Raw genomic sequence first — 13,909 nt, 5'->3', positions numbered from 1 at the left:
TTGAGCAGGAAGTCCGTCAGGAAGGCCAGAATGTCCGGAGGCGGTGCTGAAGCCCAGCGTGTAAGGCCCTGTCAATACTGATAGGTAAGTCCTCTTGTTCACCCAGTACTTCCCTAAACAGGGCCTGTAGATATCCAGCAGTGTCCTCACCCTCTTCCTTAGATGGCACCCCCCGGACCCGGATGTTGTTCCGGCAGGAACGGTTTTCGAGGTCTTCATTGTGCGCTTGGAGGTCCAGCTGTTGATCCCTCAGGCGCAGTACTTCCTGCTGCAGCTGCACGATTTCGTCATCTCGTGTGTGTCCCGCTCCTTCCATGGTAGCCACCCTCTCTCCCAGGCCATCAATATCTCTCCGTACCTCACAAATTTCTCCGGTCACCTCCTGCTTCAAAGTCTGGAAATCGTCCCGCAGGGAGCTGAAGAGAGACTCCAGGAAGGGTCTGGTGACCGGCGGTTCCCCTCCATTCGCATCTTGTGAGCTTCTTGATGGGCCCGGCGAGTGCTGTCCTTTGTCCTGTTTCGGCTGGCCCCTATTCAGCATTTCAGGCAATGTCCGGTCCCCCTTCTTGCCCTCTCTGTTGCCGGCCATTGTATGAGAGGATGTTTCCGGGCAAAAGTCCTGCCATGCCCGTCCACCAGCCTTGGATATCAGCAATGTTCGGGGATATCCGGTAATTCCGGAGGTGTATTTCTGCTGTTGCCAAGATCCCGTTCGTTCCTCTAGACCTGAGGTGTAGCGGGTCGGTCTCACTGCTTGCAGCCCCTCTGAGTCACTCCCCGTGCTCTGGCAGAGGTCTGTGGCCTGCACTAGCCCCAGATCAGTCACGGTAAGGCCTGGTCTAGCGGGGGCGTCTAGGCCGCACTACCGCCCTCCTCACTCGCACTGCTGGCGCCGCCACACAAGGTCCAGGGCCTGCCGGGCAACCGCCACTGCCGGGCAAGGCCCACTTCCGGCGTCCCAGGTTATTCCGGTTCAGTTGCGATCCCTCTCCAGCTGTTTGCGGTCTATAGTCCGCCCGGGGAATTAGTTCTACGGCCGCCCCTAGGCTGTGTCTCTCTAGTAATGTCTGACAGGCTCCCCCCCCAGGCGTCAGGGCGTGGTGTTAAGCTTCTGCTGCACCCCTTGCTGAGTCTCACCGGCACATTCCAGGGGAGCGTTGGTCCACCGGTCTTTCGTGCCACTGGCCGCCCAAGTCAGTTGCCTCTCTTGTCCGTCTATGTCGTCGCAGCCCAACCACTAGTCCTCACAGCGCTCACCTCCGGTCGGCTTTCAAAGCTACAGCGAATCACAGCTGCACTCCTGTCGAGTATTATTGGGTTGTGCATAGGAATGCCTTGCTTACGGGACAGGCCGCTGACGTGCGCCACACTCCGGGCTTGGTTCTCGGCAAGTCCCTGCTGCCAGATATTCCGGGGTTCCCGTTAGCTTCGGGGTCTACCAGGCTACCGCCCGATCCGGTGGTCCTGCGTCTGCTCCCTATCCCACCGGGCGAGGGGGTTGCGGTCACGCTCTCTTGCTCTTTTAGGCAAAGACCCCCGGGGCTGCTTCTGAGCCGGGGATTCTGGGTCTGCGGCTCCTTACCTCCATCCTCAGGGTCCGGCCGGGTCCACAGGAGCACGGCCCACGCCACGAGTCGTTGCTGCAGGGCTGGCAGTCCTCTCGGCAGCCCGCCAACAAGGCCGCGCCCGCCGGCGCAGGTCAACCGGGGCTCCGCCCTTCTCTCCAACAGTTGACCCGTACTTCCCCAGGGCTTTCGCCGTTCGTCGGTACTTCGCCCCTGCCGGCTCCTCGCTTCCACCCCTCCAGGAGAGGGTCCGCTGCTGTCCGATCACTGGTAGGAGCTCAGATCACCCCAGCCGCAGGTCGCGTCCCTGGCCTTGCGTAGATGAACGGCGCAGGTCTTGCGCCCTGGGACTGCCGCTATCTTCCGCTGGGCACCTCCTCTCTGCGGGTCACCCCCAACAGCTCCAGCAAGGTCTCGCCCCACTCGTAGGTGATGCACGTCTTTTTGGCCCGCTTCAGGCCTGGCTGCCAAGTTGCCACCTCCGCCAGTAGGCCGCAGTCCTCTGCCCTCCCCGCTCCACTCCAGCCTTTGTTCGCCGGTTAGAGCTCAGTCTCCGCTTTTCGGGGGGTTCGCTCAGGGTCCCGTGAGAACCCACTTATGCTCTGCTGCCTCCGGTGCAATTCGTCGGCAGACCGGGGGGAGATCTGCTCAATGCACGGCTTAGGGGCCTAGGATCGCGGGAGCTTGCGGAGAGTGTGTCCGGTCACCTCTCAATCTTGGCTACGCCCCGAAATCGGAGTTTTTTAATGTTATTTTTGGTTCTGTAGTTTCTCTGAATATCATGACTTTTTCTCTAATCGAGGTCAACAAATAAGTGGTGGGTGGATTGGCTGAAGTAATGTCAGCCACTGGTAATTATTGTGGCCCGCAATCCAGTCCATTATCACTCCATTCCCACCCCCCCAACCTCCCAAGGCACACACGCACACACACACACACACTCCCACAATGTAACCACCAACATAAACCAGCCTTGGTCCTACTCCCATAAGTATAGTCCAGCACAAATTGCCAGGCTTTGGCACCCTCTGAATTGGAACACAAGTAACCTTACAATTCTCTAACTTGGGTAGTAGCCTTATTGAATCTGTTGTCTCTGTTTACTTTCTCAATTGCTCTGTGATCTCTCGTATAAACTATCGTACTCTATAACATGACTCTTCTGTTTCTCTCTTTCCTATTTTTTCTGCCAGCATTTTTTCATGTTTGCCAGTTATAAATTGAACCACTAGTTGCCCACTTTCTCGGTTGGCCTTCATTTTTTTTTATTTGATAAGGGGGTACTACATCAAGTGTTTATTGAAAATGTTTTAAGAACGGTCTTGAGGAGAGCCTCTGGGTTATTGCCAGTTACTTCATTTAGATCAGAGGAGGTTATAGCTTTGGAGAATCTAATTGCAGTGACTTTTCTTTTGTACTTAGGAATGCAGAAGGTGGCTCCACTTATAGTGTTTGCTCTTCATGTGGTTACATTTGGCTTTGCTGCTGGATTATGGTGTAAGCCTTCAATATCAGGTTGGCAGGTCACTAGTAAAAACCAAGTCCAGCGTGTGTACACTAGAGTTATTGGTTTTGGAAATGAGTTGAGAAATGCTTTAAGACTAGATAGTCCTCAACTTCTGAATCCTGCTTGTTAGCTAGGGTGAAAAATACTTGTCCCCTGCACACGCTTAGAGTATATGCACAATTGTCAATAATATAGATAACAAATAGTTTTCTTTAGTTCTGTAGTGTTTTATTCTCTTCTGTGTACAGTGTCTTTACACACCCTCGTCAGTTCTTTACGTTCCTAGCCAACACGTGTTTCGTCGCTGTACATGGGATGAACCCACGACTTCTTCAGGGCTATTTTCTTGTCCCCTTAACTTCGGCTATAGTTCCAACCCGAAGGGACCTCTGGTAATTCCTACGTCCGTATATTGCCATCCAAATACGAACTTCCCTAATATTGGAGAACTTCAGTTTCCAATTATTGCCGCTCTTTTATTTCACTAAAATAACAGCTCTGTTTTTCAGTGTGTTTGTCTTTAATTCACAGGAGCATACCTCTTGGCCACAGCCTTGTCTCCCCTGACAGTTTAGAATTGGGGAACAAGGTTTGCTTCTAGGCTTTGGCTCAACACCCTGCAATGCCAGGTAATATCCCTGTGCCTAAAAATGAAAGTATCCTTGTGTAATGTTATGTTGCTCTTGTAAAGCGGTCCGATACCTTCGGGTCAAGTTCGATGCAAGCCTCCTAATTGGTGGTCTATGACCTGCTTTAAAGGTCCGAATCTTCGAACTACCCGAAAAGCTCACCGTGCTCCAGCGTAGTCGTTTTATAGCATGTTTCCCCCACCCGATCTATGTTTGACAGTTTCGCTTTGATGCGCCTATCATGTAAACCCTGCGCCATGTTGGGATGGTTTTTTCGCTTAGTTCAGCAGGATGAAAGCTGGTGCACGGACAAATGGCGGCCATTTTAGAATGGGGGCGCTTTCGTATTCGTAACTAAGGTGATTCTAAAGTGGTAATTAGGAATCCGTTTTAAACTTTTTGGTATTGATGTAAAACAAGCCCGGTGTATTCCCCGAAGCAGCTCAGTAGAATGGAGGTAATTGTTAATACGTAGATGATTATATTGGTGAGTGCCCGGAGTCCAACCTAGTTGGCCAGTTTGTTTGCGCGCCTTGTCGAATAGACTCTCGTGTAGTAGTCCGTTTTCCCTTTTCACAGGAAGTCGTTTTTAGTCTTGATCGGTACGTGAACCCAACCAATGCCCTCTTTTATGTTCATGTCTAGCAACCAATAGAGAAGTGGAGTAGAAGGCAGGTAAGGTTATGGTGTGTTCTGTGCTACACGTGGGGGCGGGGAAGTAAAAGCCGAGCGAGTTGGCCTCAAATTGGAGGAAGCGGAAGTGTTTACTCTTTGCAAAATATGGGCGTTTTGTGTTTTTTCCCCCATTACAAATGATTTTTTTAAAGAATTAATGTGTGCAGTTTGTGGTGTCGGGAATAGAGGGAATCAAGCGTACGTGAACGCCCTCCCTGACGAAGTTGAACATTGAGCCGTACATTTGTGCATTTAACCCTGTCCCGAGATATAAGGGCTGGTGTCAGAAGTGTCTTAAAGTCCGCGTGGTGGACCTCAAGTACCCACTTACTAGTCTCTGTTATTTCACAAAGGAAAGGTCTACCCTATCATTTTATTTACGTTGATGTATTTATCTACCCTATTGAGTGAGGACATGTTCACTCCTATTTTTGCTTGCGAGAAAGCGCAGGATAACATGTATTTTGGTTTCTTTTTAAATATATCGACTTTTCCGGGTTTCTGGTTAAATGTGTGTTAGGGATATTGTTCTAGCTTGTGACCTTCATACTGAGGAACGTTTGTAGAGTAACTTATCCATTTAAGTCTTGTTCAAGTAATCTGTAGTTACATTGCCGTATTTGCGCACCCCATAAATCTGCATAATTATCTAGCCTTGTTTCAGACTACTGATCGTAACTTTTTGTTGTTGTCGGGTTTTGTGTAGTGAATCAAAAAACAAAGTGATGGACGGGGTGCTTGAATTTTTCTCAGCCGCTGGCGATTCCAAGCCATCGCTTTTCGCCCACCAAGCCACCTCAGTGTGGACTCAGCCATATGTAAATCAACCTTAATTCTGCTCCTTATTGCAATAATCCATCCCAAACTGCCCAGCTAGGTCTTCCCTGAACCGTAATACAAGCAACCCAGGACCGGGTTCACCCTTATTATGGACTCATTAGCCAGGTATAATTCGATTCCAGTCACATGGGACCCACATCTGAGCATACCTGTCACACGTGGGGCATCAAAAAACAAAGTGATGGATGCAATGCTTGAATGAATCGCAGCCACTGGCGAGCGCAAGGGACCACATCCATGTTTTGTGTAGTGTAATTCAGACAGATGTCTACTACAACTGCACAAACTCCATATATATATATATATATATATATATATATATATACATTTCTCTATTTGGTCCTGTAGTAGCAGATGGAGAAGAGCGTTTGGGGTCCCATTGATCATAATTAAAAAGTACTCACCTGGTCAATGAACAGTAATACTGATCGCCATAGTTGTTGTGCACACATGGTTAGGCACTATGCTACCGACTCACTGTACCGCCCATCTAATGCATGTCTTCTTTTTTGAAATGTAATGTAATTTAAGCTGCGAGCCTGTTTGCCTCATGTCTGATATTGTATTTCTGTAAATGACTCGTACTCCATTTCATGGATAATACCGATCTCCCTTAAAACATATTCGTGCAATCTAACAACACTCAATCACTATTACCCTTTGTATTCACCCGACCAGGTATTTGTACGAACCTGCATCGCTCCCACTAATGATCACACACAACTACTATTAATCTATTGCAAAGAAACTGGAGTAACTCCACTGAACAGTTTACCTTGAGAGTACATGACTAATCCCAATAACTACTGAATGAACTACCAACCCTCAATTCCAAGTAAGGCGCTACTCGCTCCAAAGTGCTTCAGTGCCTTGTCCATCAACTGTTTTTGCATTTGTCAGTGGCAGCAAGCACGATCTTAATTAATTATAGTAACATTTCTTAGAGGTTGTCTTCAGTTCAAGACTATGGTACACGCACACCATGAATGCCCTTATCTGTGAAAACAGAGGGTAAGTTCGCAGACAGAAAATACATTACATGTTTTGTGCTGGTATGCCAATCCACTCTTTGATAGCTGCCAATGCTGTCAGTCATAACTACTGAGATGATTATGTACTGTGCACTTGTTTTTTAAGAGGAAATCTTTCAGAAACGTGTTAAGAGATTGCCTTGTATGAAGGCACCTACACGGACAGTTTTTTTAAAACTCATTTTTGTGCAAAACTCATTTCAGGCTTCTGCTCTTTTAACATTGACTCTCTTTCAGTCTCATTAGAAATGCCTTTAAAACAACTAAATCATATTAGGCGTGCCCATATTATTAGTTTATGCTTTGTAGAGCCACAGTTAAGATTTTAGTTGATCATAGAAATCTTAACCCTGACAGTACGCACATTCAAATTCCTAGCTTTGTTGTGTCTTACATTGAAGACCATTATAGTTATGCACTTCTATGGCTGAAACATTTCTTCATAATTATGGGTTCACGGCACTTGCCCCGTCCCGTAATTCACCACTCCTGTTTTTGCATTCAGCCTCAAAAAGCCTCCACAATATTCCTAAAAGCCTTGTGTGAAAACGGACTTGGACTTAAAACTTACAAACCTGCACCACCTACCAATAAGCCCAGACTGCCGACCCTCTACAGTGGAAAAGTAAACCAAGGAAGCCTTGAATTACTATTTGCATAGCAACTGTAATCAAGGTGCTGGATACTAACTAACAAACGATGATATCTTCAAGCTCCTGATGCCGAGTATCTACTTTCTATTTCAGGAGCAGAAGAACATTTCTGTTAGTTATGTAGTGTATTAGATTAGTTGGCAGGGATGTACTGCTTGTTTCAAACTTAAATATTTCTGTTATGTAAGAAGAATGCCTTTTACAGTTATTCTGTGTAACTTGAGAAACCGGCTGCCTTTCTCGGAGAACATGATTTAATGTAATAAAAGCATGTAGTGTTTTTAGGATTTTCTGCAGTACTGTTGCATTTTGATTCAGTGAACGTCTTGTGCATTTCTCCTTGGTTTACTATGTTAATAGTAAGCTGAACTTAGATCGCCGAGTTTGGAGATGTCAAATGTTTCTGTGTGCAGTGTAACACCCGGCTTTCCCACGTTTTTAACTCTATTAGAATAACTCTCTACAGCGGATTTTCCACTTCAAGGGCTGTATATTCATACTTGCTTGTCCAAGGCAAAAATTGTGTGTCTGAAAGACCCGCTTCTTTTGAAGGTATCTGTGTTGTGATAGGATATGGTACTGATAATTTATCAAGCGTTTCGTTCACTTTTTTTTTTTTTTTTGGGGCATTGAGCCAACACATTTTTATTAAAGGAGTGATGACTGAAAAGAAAAAAATACCTTTTTAAAGCTTGGCAAGACTGGTTGCGAAGAAGTATTAGTAGTACATTATAACTTTTGACTGGAGCCATGGAGAAAGCTCTGTCCTCGTATCTCAGTTTGAGTTTTAGGTACTTGGAGGCAAGTGTGAGTTTTCGTTGTGTGACATACCCCTGAAATTTATTTGCCCAAAAAACAAATTTTTGAAAAGAAACCTCATTCTGCACAGTGTAAATGTTGCCATTTGGGAAATGCATTCTGTTAGACCAGGCACCATTGGCGTGGGTCTCCCTTCCATTTTTGACTGTTGCCTCTTATGTTTTTGCTGGTTTTAGATGCTTTTGGACACTGTGCCACTGCGCCACTGCTATTCAGTGCCACAGTGCAAGTGCTCCCTATGGTAAATTGATGTATGGATTAGTAACTCCATGTTTGGCTTGTTTGGTTTACTTGTCAGACCATAGTACAGTGCACTGTGTATCCCCAGAGCTTGTAAATTAAATGCTGCTGGTGGGCTTGCAGCACTGATTGTGCCACCCACCGGAGCAGCTTGTAAAGTGTGTCTCAGGCCTGCCATTTCCATGTTGACTTGGCAAGTGCACCCACTTGCCAGTCCCTAAATCTTTACTTTTCTACATATTATTCACCCCTAAGGTGGGCCCAAGAGCAGGGTGCATTGTAAGCAACAAGTATGAAATGCCCTGATGTGTGTGGCATGTCCTGATAGTTAATTACAGGCATTTTCGTTTTTCACTATTGCAAGGCTACCTGTTCCCCATAGGCCAGTTTTATTATAACATCTTATAATCTTAACTGGCTCAGGGAACTAGGTAAAAATTAGAGTTTAGTATGCCTGAATTCAGAATGAAAAAAAAATCTTTTGGTGAAGTTGGTTTTAACTGTGTTTGAAAATACTTTTTAGAAAGTAGATATTTTCTTGTCTAACTTTCCAAGCCTGCCTCTGCTAGGGTGTGTTTTCCTTGTCTGGTTTTTGAGTGACAGGGGCTGGGGGGCTCCAGGAGACCGGGTGAGTCCGTACAGGGCTAAATAGACCTATCTGCATGTAGCGTGGTGGGAGGAGTTGCACCTGGGCCTGAATAGTGCTGTCCTGCCTTCCACAATGCTGGCTCCACCTCCTGTGGCGTCTGATGACCCTGACCCACACTGTCAAAGGAAAAGAGTCCTGTACACCAAGTGCTACAGAACTGGTTTGGACTAGGTACAGACACTCTCTGCCTTCAGAGACCAATTATTTTAATGTATGTAAAGGGGGACCCAGACGCCCAGGACTTTAGATCACTTCTGGGAATCAAGACAAACTCTTGCTGGGGAGAAAAACCAGGAAGCTAAAGGAGGAGACGACCCCTGTGCCGTGGGTTTGGGGGGTTGGCCTGCAGTGGTTGCTTCATTGCCAAAGAAGGGAGAAGAGGACTGAGTGTGCTTTTCATCAACTTGAAGAAGAATCTCCAAGGGCTTGAACTTGAGCTTGCCTCCAGCCTGAAGTCTCAGAGATACAAGACTTCACCAACCAGCTCCCCCCCCCCCCCTTGAATTCTCTTGCTGGGAATTGAAGTGCCGGCTGTTGTGCTGGGCCTTCTGAGAGACTGCGTGTCGCTGGGAGCTGGAAGCCTGACTCAACAACGAGAAGCGTGTCGTTGCCGTAGCAGTTACCGTCGCATTGCTGAAGAAGCGTGCTGTCGCATCTCCGGAGAAGCTTGTCGCAGGGCGGTTCGTGGCTCAGAAGATCGAGTCGCCGTCGGGCGTGCACGCATTGATGACATCGCATCGTAACCAAGACGCCATTTGGTTGCATCGCACCGGAGAAGAGTGTCGCATCGCGGCACCATCCTGTTGCATTATACCGAAGAGCAGTAAGAAACCAACACATCACCTTCCCTCACAGTAAAGAAGCGAGCATCAACTCCCCTGCGCAGCAGTAAGGAACCAATGCATCACCGTCCCTGCAACCCTTTTGTTTGTTCTGCTTTAAGCATCCAAGGTGCATTGGAGAGAAGTGTGGCTCAATGATTAGAGCGGCAGACCCTGATGCAGAGGTCTGACCAGGGTTCAATTCCCCGCCTCGGCGGGTCTTGGGCTCAAATTCCACGGACCTGATAATTCTCGCCTCGGTGCCTATTCCAATCATGGAGTCCCACTCGGCAACTCTGGGCAATAGCTTGCTTAATCTCCACAACGGCCCCCACAACGCTAAGGATGCCTGGCCTCCACCTTGGGGGGAGCCCAGGAGTGGACGCCTCACAGGGAAATCCAGGATGGGTACCACAGCGGTATTCGTACAAGCGCCTTGAGACCCTTGCGGATGAGTAGTGCGCTATACAAGTATCAATTTACATTACATTTACATTAAGAGTGAAGTGTCGCATTTACAACTTGAGAGAGCTGAGCTATTTTCTACCATTTTAAGTCTATTTTTGAGTGCAGTATTGTGGATTTTTGTCATTTGGTCTTGTGTTTAGTCTATATAAAAATACTTATTTCTATAATACAACCTGTGTGGTGTCCATCTGCAGTGTTGTCACTGTATTACTGTACAAATGCTTTACACACTGGCTCTGAGATAAGCCTGCCTGCTTGTAACAAGGGGTTGAGCAGGGGTTATTTTAGGAGTGTAGCTCCTTACCCTGACTAGACGCAAGGGTCCCTATTTGGTCAAAGGACCTACCTCTGCCAACTAGAGAGCCCCGAATCTAGCACATTCCCTTCTACAAGCAGTACATACGAGTTGGTTTTAGAGCCAATGCTAATTGTGGCCAACCGACACAGAAGTAATTTGTTTTTGCTGAGCTGTTTGTGTTATCTACAGCCATGGACTTCTGAATAAATACAGGCTATTCTGCATTGTGACTTACACTTCTAATTCGTCAGCTCTTATTTACCCACGAGGCCTTCTAAACAAACCATGTAGAGAAGGAGCTGAAGAAGACCGTTTTAGGCTACATATTGTTTGTTGAAGGGCTAGAGCAGTGCTTCTGTGGGAAACAGGTTTGACTTGGAATACACATCAGTCCACTTGTTTTTTAGCTGTATTGGTTTTGATCTTGGGTCAAATTTGGTAGTTAAACCAGAGCAGCAAGGCAGTTATCTGATTTAATTTAATGTTCTTATGCTTTTGGCAAATGTGGCTTGTGATAAGCTTATCTTTTTAGTTTGTTAATGTTTTCATAACTGAATGTAGTGCCTGTGTTATGTAGCAACATATTAAATCACAGATAGGCAACATTTGTAGCTTAGGCCTGCCTTTGCCTTCGAAGCCCTAGGTTACTGTCCCTTTTTAACAAACGTTATTGTATTTTGTGTGTGACATGTGGTTCAGTGGTCCGGTGAATGGTGATGTTCCACATAAGTCCCTTCTACATGGTGACTTGATGGTCTCCTTTGTGTAAGCTAGCTAGATCCCTCTCAGACGTACCAGCTTGTATCTAAATCTTTCATGAAGTCCTCCTCAAAACATGTAGCCATTAGGTGGGTGTCAGTCTCCAGTCCGTTTCTTTTTCATGATAGCTTTTCTCTACCCTGAATGAAACCTCCCCATCCTGTTTTTCCTGAGCTCTGATCTTTTTCCTGGGCAACCAAAGCAGATACAAGGCAGAGGGATCCTAGGAAACATAACATTTAGGAGCAGTCAGAACTAGTATGTTTTGGGTCTCTAGTCTCAAAATATAGCTAAGTCTAAAGCAACTGGTACGGAAATAGTGTCCAAAATTGGTGGAGAGAGAGCTTTTGAATTTTGTAGACCCTCTGGGTCATTCTGACATCCTGCCATGCCCGCTGGAAGGTATTAGGTACTTCAAGGTTAGGCTAGCATTTTGTTTAATCTAAATCTGGGCATTGAGGAGGCTATATGAGAGACAACCGGACCAGGAGTGGAACCACTGCGTAGCTGTCATTCTCCCTCTAGACTGGCCCCAATTGCAGAAATTCTATACTAACCTTGCTGCCATGTGTGAAGAAGAGTTTAACTGCATGACGATTTTGATTGTGCCTGCTAGGTTACCTGATCCACGTAAAGCCCTATGCAAGGTACAGCTTTCTGAAAGACCTTTGTGGAATAGATCTTGAGGAAATTAGGTCACCCATTACCCATGAGTAGGCCACAGCTTAGCTTGCACAGGAAAACTCACGGTCCAAAGAAGAGCATCCGGATGAGGAGCTTTAGTATTGCCTGTGGGTGAGTTGTAAAATGTGGACACTTCTGCTTTCAACTGCCCTTATTTCCACCTTTCTGCATCTCTAGAATGGTCAGGGGGCAGTGGGTTGTCACACTACCAGCGTGCGGTCCAGTATCTGTTTGCTGGAGGAAATTCCTATGATTTCATAAACATTGGAATTAGATTCGTTGACTGTACCATTTCAGGGCTCAACTTTTGCCTTACAGTTAGCATCTAAACCTAGAGGACTAGATTCTGCTCACTCTGATTGGACAGGTGACCTCTGTGGCTGTCCACGGTCTGGTGTGTTCCACTGCCACCATAACAATTTAGATGTAACTGGTGACTTTCAAGAGACAGGCCCTGAAAGTAATAAAGGCACTTTAGAACCAACCTTGATAGTAAAGGCCCACAAGTCTGATCTGGCCCTTTTTTAAAAAAATCTATGCCATCCAAACCCCCATGAAGAGAGTGAGCTTAGTCAGCAACGCTATAATAATGTGAGTTGCTATCTCTGACCCATAAGTTGTTAGCTTTTTTGTGTGTAGATATCTTAGTTTTAATCTGTTTTACCTAATTGTTAATAAAGTCTCTTGTTGTTTCTAAAGTGGCACTGGCTCTATAACAAGGTTAACAAGTGTTATTTGCCATGTCACTCTAAATCCGAGTGGTTAAATCTTTTCAACCTCACTGAGGAAGCTCTGTGTGCTTGACCTTATTGCCGTGGGTGTCAAGTGCCACTAGCACTGTGGCCCTCCAACAGTGTTGAATAAGAATAACCAAATAAAATACTGACCAGTAAGCTCCGATTCTTCCAGGGCCCAAAGATAATGTTTTAGGAACCCAAGAATAAGTCTGTTTTTCTTATGGGTAGTAATATTATGTAGTAGTTTTAGTCGCGCAAAGCTCCATATTTAGCAAAAAAAATACCTGTCATTGCATTTCTACAAAGAAGTTTGATATTTGATATTTATTGGCATTTGTAAAGCGCTAACTTTCGCTCCGGAGGGAGCATCTTGGCGCTGAGCACACAGAAGTTCTGACCTCTATTCCACTAAATCAATGTATTGTTCTAAATATCAGTTTATGCCACTCTTTCACATTAACTGGGCGTTGTATAGGTGAAAAAATATAATATTATATAGATTGGTAACCATGATAACCAGGAATGTTATTCACTGAGGGGTTTTGATTAACATCAAATTGACAATGAGAACAAAGCTTAAGTTGTCTGGCACTTAGAAGCAGAGGTGAGAAAATCTAATTTATTTCATTTTTTACTAATTTCGAATATTGTTTCGTAGGCCCTCAATCCTCTCCCTCTGCTTTAAATTGCTACACTTGTCAGTGGTTTAACAGGGAAGTATACATAACTTAGCCCCTCCTCCCAGATTCAAATAAAATAAAAATATCTGTCCTTCTGCCACCTACCTCTGTCGCTCTGTGTCTTCCTTCCCTACTGAAGCTGTGCTATATACTCTTTATCGGAGGGAAGACTGGTTCACTGAAATCCTTTAGCCCAATGGTTCTTAACCTGTTGTCCGTGGACGCCTAGGGCTATTTGAAGCCCTCTCAGGGGGTCTGTTACTACTTAGAAAATTAAATAATAAACTGATTAATAAAATGTATAATGGAAAATATTAAAACATTCTGTAAACATGGCTGAATTTGAAATTGGAGGCTAAAAGTTAAGTTACTATCCCAACATTAATTCATTAGAGAGTGCAAGTGCATCAAACAGAATATGGTATGTATGATGAGTAGCCACAATTGAATTTAGAAAATCTCAAACCTGCCCATTCCAAGTAAAAAAAAAAAGAAAAATTGTCACCCAATCTTTTGTTTTAAAAAAAATTAAATTTCTTTATTAGCTTTGCAACCTACAACATTCACAATATATGAATTGCACAGACATTTGCGGATCTGTATATTGCAGGTGCTGACAATGACCGGCATAAAGAGGGATAATAGACCGTACCCTTTGTAACATTTTACAGGAGACCAGCAATACACAAAACATACACAATGATAGCCTGGAGCATCGAAGTAAAAAAAAGTGGGGGGAGGAGGGGTATAGAGGTAAACCATGTCAGTCATGACACCATAACATTCCTATCCTGTTCCTGAAGGTGTATTTGTGCACAGACTTTGTTTAAAGACCATACAGTAGCATATCTACG

General features: G+C 45.4%; 1 protein-coding gene across 1 annotated transcript in view; it reads left to right on the top strand.

Annotated features, from left to right (window-relative positions):
- Positions 1-4,332: 4,332 nt before the first annotated feature.
- The window catches only part of CHD8 (chromodomain helicase DNA binding protein 8), a 911,220-nt gene continuing 901,643 nt past the window's right edge, over positions 4,333-13,909 (top strand). The window contains exon 1 of the mRNA XM_086919771.1: positions 4,333-4,376. The gene's annotated coding sequence lies outside the window, so the exon portion shown is untranslated. The remainder of the gene's footprint in view (positions 4,377-13,909) is intronic.

This window comes from Lissotriton vulgaris, chromosome 5 (assembly GCF_964263255.1).
Source record: "Lissotriton vulgaris chromosome 5, aLisVul1.2, whole genome shotgun sequence".
In the NCBI taxonomy this organism is placed as follows: Eukaryota; Metazoa; Chordata; class Amphibia; order Caudata; family Salamandridae; genus Lissotriton; species Lissotriton vulgaris.
The sequence above is the reverse complement of the archived record's forward strand: the minus strand, read 5'-3'. Positions and strand labels throughout refer to the sequence as shown.